At 44.8% G+C, this 6,000-nt stretch overlaps 1 long non-coding RNA gene across 1 annotated transcript; it reads left to right on the forward strand.

The window, feature by feature from the left end:
• The first annotated feature begins 421 nt into the window (after positions 1-421).
• On the forward strand, positions 422-6,000 carry LOC144149384 (uncharacterized). The gene is made up of 4 exons (XR_013318290.1): positions 422-648; positions 1,040-1,129; positions 2,021-2,144; positions 5,865-6,000. It is a non-coding gene; the product is annotated as an uncharacterized LOC144149384 (long non-coding RNA).

Genomic DNA, 6,000 nt, shown 5'->3' on the forward strand with positions numbered 1-6,000 from the left:
CGCCGTAGTGGAGGGACTCCTGATTAATTTTGACCACCTGGGGATCTTTAACGTGCGCCGAAATCGTGTACATACGGGCGTTTTTGCTTTTCGCCTCCATCAGAAAAGCGGCCGCCGCGTCCGGGAATCGAACCCGCGTCTCAGCAGCAGAACGCCCAATGCTTAGTTTATTATGTCGATTATTCCTTTGATTAGTTTGAGATAGAACTGGTATCGTTGTTATTGGGACAAGACAGTCTTTTTAATGAACGACAGTCTTTTTAATGAACCAAACATGTATTTTGCGCTTGCAAACTGCCGCGTTTTTTTTTTCTTGAGGTGGGGGGGGGGGGGGGAAGGGGGGGGGGGGGCGAGAACAACCTTAGCCCCCCCCGAACAAAAATCTTGGCTACGCGCCTGCAGCGTGTGTTTGTGCTGATTGCTGCCAAGTGAAGCTGCAGATGCGTGAATATACCGTGAATGCTAGTATTGGTGCGATCTCCGTATCCGACATACCTACTACGACATTTCAAGAGAGACTTGCAGCCTGAGCCATCGCCTCCTGTACCTGAGCTCAGCGTAGATCAGCCATGCCGGTCTCCGGCGTTTGCAGTCACAGACATGGAAGAGCGGAAAAGAGGGCATCGATGCGCTCATTTTCCCAGCAAGGTCAGTAACATCGCTATTTTATGTTTGTTGTAGTTTTTGTGTTTATACCACTGTACTGTGTACCCTAAAGCTGCGTGAATTCTTGCTTACGTGGCCGCCTAGCTCGGCCTCCTAGCTGTATTGTGATGTTAACGATTTTTTTATAATCTTGAATCAAATTTAGCGTGCGCTGCATACTTGGGCGAGGAACAGACAGAGTGGAAAACGACAAACCAGACGTTGGCGCGCAAACCAACACCTGCTTCGTGTATCCAACGTAGTACGTGTGGTTTCTTTTCCCACTCCCTGTTTCTCGCCCAAGTATGCAGCACACGCTAAATTCAAATTACGATGCTATGTCCTTTCACACTCCGGCCGCAGTTTCAAGCGTTTCATTTTTCCTTTTGTGTAGGAGCCCATAACATTGCTCAAGTTTGATCGAACCGGTGGCGTGTACTCCCCGAAGCGCTGTCCTGGATGTTTGAAGTGCAGTGCCTCGATCGTAAGTATGCATGTGTTTGATAGCGTTAATCTCGCGAGTATGCCGTGTGCACGCATCAACGTTCTAGCTCTTCGGGCAGTTCAGTTGCGTTGCGGGAGATGAATGGAAAACGTCGCTTCTGTACAGAGAACGTAAGGATATCGCGGCCAAAGGGAAAAACAAAAGCGTGAAATCGTGAGCCAAAAAAGACGGAAGAGGGAGAGAGAAAGGATAGACCAAATGACAGCGGCAGAATCAGATCGTCCAAGGGGCTGTGAAGGTTAAGCGGCATTTTGGGCCCTTTATGAGGAGGCACCAGGAGCAACTGTCAGTAAAGTGTACATTGAAGGTGAATGGAAGAAGCTGCATATGGGACAAATAGGATGTGGCAGGGCATAAAGCCACTGAAAATTTGAAAGCACACAAATAACGCGTACAGGCAGGAGGGACACACCACAGCCTCGTCAAACAAAGGGTGGCACCCACACTTTTTATCATGTGCAGGAAGATTTGCACCCGTTGATTTCGTTACCGTAAACAAGTGCTCTCCGAGATGGACGCTTAGACGGCGTCCTGTCTGGCCCACATACACGGACTTACATGACAACGGAATTCTGTAAACCATGCCAATCGTACAATGAACTAAAGGCTGCGCAAGGTTAACACTGCACTCGTTCCTCCCTTTACTTCAATAATCCTTGTTATTAACAATGCGGCAGAGATTGCCCACTTCTGCTTTTGCAGAAAACACAAAACAATCTGCTGTATGTGTGTTCTTTTTCTTGTAGTCGGTTGTCCTGTGTGGTCTTATTCCACGTCGCTATCTTTTACGCATTTTGTTTTTCAAAGATGTATTATTAGCCTACCCAACTTTCAGTTGTGCTGACACAGCATTTAATCCTGTTCCTGCAGCATCTGCATAGGAGGGCTTCCAGTGGAAAAAAAGAAGTGCTTGGACTTGGCCCCTACGATGTTGGTGCAGGGCCTGGAGAGCAAGGCTTGGTCTACATCCTTTCTGGGTACCCATGGAAAGCAGGTGAATGCCTCCACAAGTGGGTCGTTTTGTGGTACACTCGAAATTAGCTGCAGACAGACTGTGTCTGCTCGCAGACCACCCTGGTAGTATGACAACCAAATGTGTAGCTGTGTCCTAGTTACTGACGGGAAGAATTAATAAAAAAGCAACTGCCAATCTGTTGAAACGACAAAAACGGGGGATGTGAAGCTTTCCAAAACCAAGTGCAACGCCAAATTAACCAGCCCAGTACTGAGCACCTGTTTCTCATCGGGACGGTCTGGTGCACTGCAGTTGTGCTCTCTAGAGCTTTACTGATGCAGGCAAGCCATGACCTTCTGTAGTGTACAACCATTGTCGTTAGATGGAGGTGTACATTTCCTGTGTAATTTTCCACTTCTATGCAAATCCAGATTGCTTCGACTGCGCTGGAATGACGCAATGGGATAGATGTCAGCTTCATAACATGAGGGACCCAGGTTCAATTCAGATCACGGGAAGCGTTCACTTCACCCACGATCGTCATCATTAGAAAAAGTTGGCTTTCTGCAGTGCATTTTGGGTGGACTACAGACACATCAGCGAGAGGCTGGAGGCTTCACTTTAGTAAATGAAACTGTACCAAGTACAGTATGTGCGTGAAGCTTAAGCATTGTACATGAGCCAAGCCAGGGAGGAGTGGTTATAGGTTAAATCCTTGTAAAGAAAGTTCACAAAAAGTTCAATGGGAATCACTGAGCTTGCAAACTTGTCAGATCTAAACTTGACACTTTATTGTACCAGTCTTTCATGCTCAGCTGAGGAATGGTGGACAGATGGGGGCAACAACTGGCAGAAATGGTCATTAGCTTGCAGTTCATTTGTCTATGTAAATATTCTAAAAAAGTACTGGTATGAAATTCTCGTGTTACATTTTTCCCATTTCTATGGGTGCCTACCAGCCCAGGAATCATAGATTGGAACATTAGATAGTCAACCTCAGTATATATAATTATTTTGAGCCTTGTTTATTCGTGTCAGTTTTGGCTTGGACAGAACGAACACCAAGGCGGCCGCCATGAGAGAATGGCACTCTTGATGTCGCTGTTCTCATTGCATCATGGTCAGACTAGATGCGTGCCCTAGAGTAGCCCAAGCTGGCCATGGCCGCACACGTCTGGGCCACACGATATCAGTCCCAAAACTGTGACATGATTCACAAGGCAGTGCAGCGTGCACCATCAGCAGCCAGTGTGTTGGCTAAGTCACTGGAGCCCTAATGTCGGCAGTTTGGGGCGAACTGCATGGCGAGGCACTCCACGTATCTTGCTTATGCCAGTGTCGAAAGGGTATTCATTCGGAGCTTTCTTGTGCATGCAAATATTAAAATTGATTTAAAATATGTTATACTGAATGGTTGCTACTAAAATCTGCAGCTACAAAGGAAACTTTTTGCATAGTTATCTCAGCTTTGATATTTCAAGTACTCCTTTTAAGTAGAGCCTAATCATGCTATGAACGTTTAATAGTGGTGCTACTCCTTTAAGGTATTTTTTACTTGTTTTAAGCTGACTTGTTTTTAGTTTGGAGTTAAGAGAGACTGTAACATTCTGGCCGCCCAGCCGCCCATTTCTGGCCATTAGTATTTCTGAGTTGTTCTTCAAAACAGTTTTTGCGCGGCACTTCTCTGAAATGTCGAGGACACCTAACTGAACTTAGTCGTGATTAATGCATTATCGTGCAAAGGTGAAGCAATCTCCACCCTTGCGCTCACCTGGTAGAGCATCATCCTTACATCACAAAAAAAGCTTTGTTTTGCCAAATCTTTGCCACTTCATACCACTATAGAATTTGCTGCCAACATAGGGGTGCTCTCCAGCTGAATCAGCCTTAGGTGTCACAGGAGTGAGAGTAAGAACTTTAAAATAATGTTAGAAATAAGCACAATACAATAGCTTTCTATTTTGTAACTGTTAACAGGTCGACCAACCTCATTGCGACTGTAGGATGTGACTTGTTCGTAGAAGGGCAAAATCAGAAAAACAGAGACGAGCAAGTAAGTCATTGTTGTACAACAGCTTCTGCGACACCTAAGTTAAAGGAGCCATGAAGAGAAAATGCAAGTTGGTTTTATTCGAAAGATTTCGTGTTTTATAGTGCCCCCAGCGCTTGTCCGGATACAAACGGTGCTTTATTCACTGAGAAATTAAACAATTTAGGTTAAAATTTTGATTTTCCCGCTCAATCGTGCGTTTCGTGGTCCCAAGTGACATCACAGGAACCGACCGCTCTGCAGCCTAGAGTACCTTGATTCACGCATCCGCCGTACAGGGTAGAGACACGTATACGCTGGCGCCGCCATTTTCGGTTGCTCGCTCGCCGCCGAAGCAAGTCATTGTGTCAAAACCGCGCTAAAATTATCGCCGCAACGCGGTTTACGGAAGAAGTTTGAATCATATTGTCTGTTTCGCGTTGCTAGGTCTCGTGGGAAACGAAAAGAATAACGCGTTGAGCCCGTTGGCCCAATTGCGGCGGGACGGGACCGTTCAAAGGTTGTCTCCACCCTGTACAGCGGTGTTGGTTTGTTCCCGCGTTTTTTTACGTTCCGTAACCTAGATGGCGCCACCATACCGTGGCAAGCGTTTGGTTTGTGTTTGCCCGCATTTAAACCTGGCTTGTTTTTGTTCTGGGAGAAAATATTCGTTCCCTGAAACAGTGCTCGCTCGACAAATGGGGTCACGTAAAACAAGGTTGCTTGCGTCAATCGGCCAGTGTCGTCTGAGACAGCCCCAAGCCCCGTAGTGCTGTGCTGCTAAACCAAGCATGCTGTGCGCAGTACGAACAGCAGAATGCATCAGTACTTCTATGTTTACATGTGCTTTCATAATTTCCACTGTTTGTCCCATCATTCTTATTGCTTTGTAAAGAATGTGCCCTAAAGTTAAGCGCAAATCGCTCGTTCGTCTAGTTTGTAATTACAGCTCTACCTAATTTGTGTCTGCTTCTGCCAGCCTCCGCCAATCGCAGAGCTTAGCTCATGTGACATCATAGGTTCTGTTGCGGGGAATGAGCTGGTGGGTCGCATGACCATTCCCGTTTTTCGTAATTATGTAGCTTATTTGAGCGAAGTTTACGTTAAAAGTGGTGTCAGTATGATTCTAACGAGACAATCTTTTGAATGAACCAAACTTGTGTTTTCTCTTCATGGCTACTTTAAGCTGTCTGCAATTTACGTGCAAATAAAATTGTTTTCAAGATGCTTACAGTTTTTTTGCCTGGTTCAAAGAGACTGGTATAGTACAAAATTTTGAAGAAAGCTGGAGTTGGCCGTGTTTTTATTTGTATTAGGAAATGTGTGGAAATGTGCCATTTTATTATTTATTTTATAAATTTTTAACTGCTACAGGAACGTTAATTTGTAGATGTAGCACCATGTATTTGGTGTTCTATGTTTATTTATTCAAGATACCCTTATGGCCCTACTGACATTAATGAGGGGTGTGGTACCTGAGCAGATTAAACGAAGAATAATAACATACGAGAATTCTGCCACGTGCGTACAAGAAAAAAAATAAAGGAAAAAAGATACAGCAGAAACGTCAGTGTCCACACGCATACTAAAAAACATACACGCAAGCAACACAATAATAGTGTACTGTGTTTAAGCTGTTTGTTCATTTGAATTGTGAATGGGAGGCTCCTAAGGAAATATATGTAGTGCTTGACCAGTTTTCAAAATGCTATTTCTTTTTTACTTTTCAGTGACAGGGGTCTCAACAAGCATCTGGATGCACCTACAATGTTTGTGCTGAGCACCTCTGATATGTCGTCTTCTATGGCCGTGAAACTGGAAATAAATAAAACTAAAAACTGTCTCCTTCATTTCGTATATTCCTTT

The sequence above is a fragment of the Haemaphysalis longicornis genome, unplaced genomic scaffold (genome assembly GCF_048455015.1).
Source record: "Haemaphysalis longicornis isolate Haplotype H1 unplaced genomic scaffold, Haemaphysalis longicornis Haplotype H1 scaffold_8, whole genome shotgun sequence".
In the NCBI taxonomy this organism is placed as follows: domain Eukaryota; kingdom Metazoa; phylum Arthropoda; class Arachnida; order Ixodida; family Ixodidae; genus Haemaphysalis; species Haemaphysalis longicornis.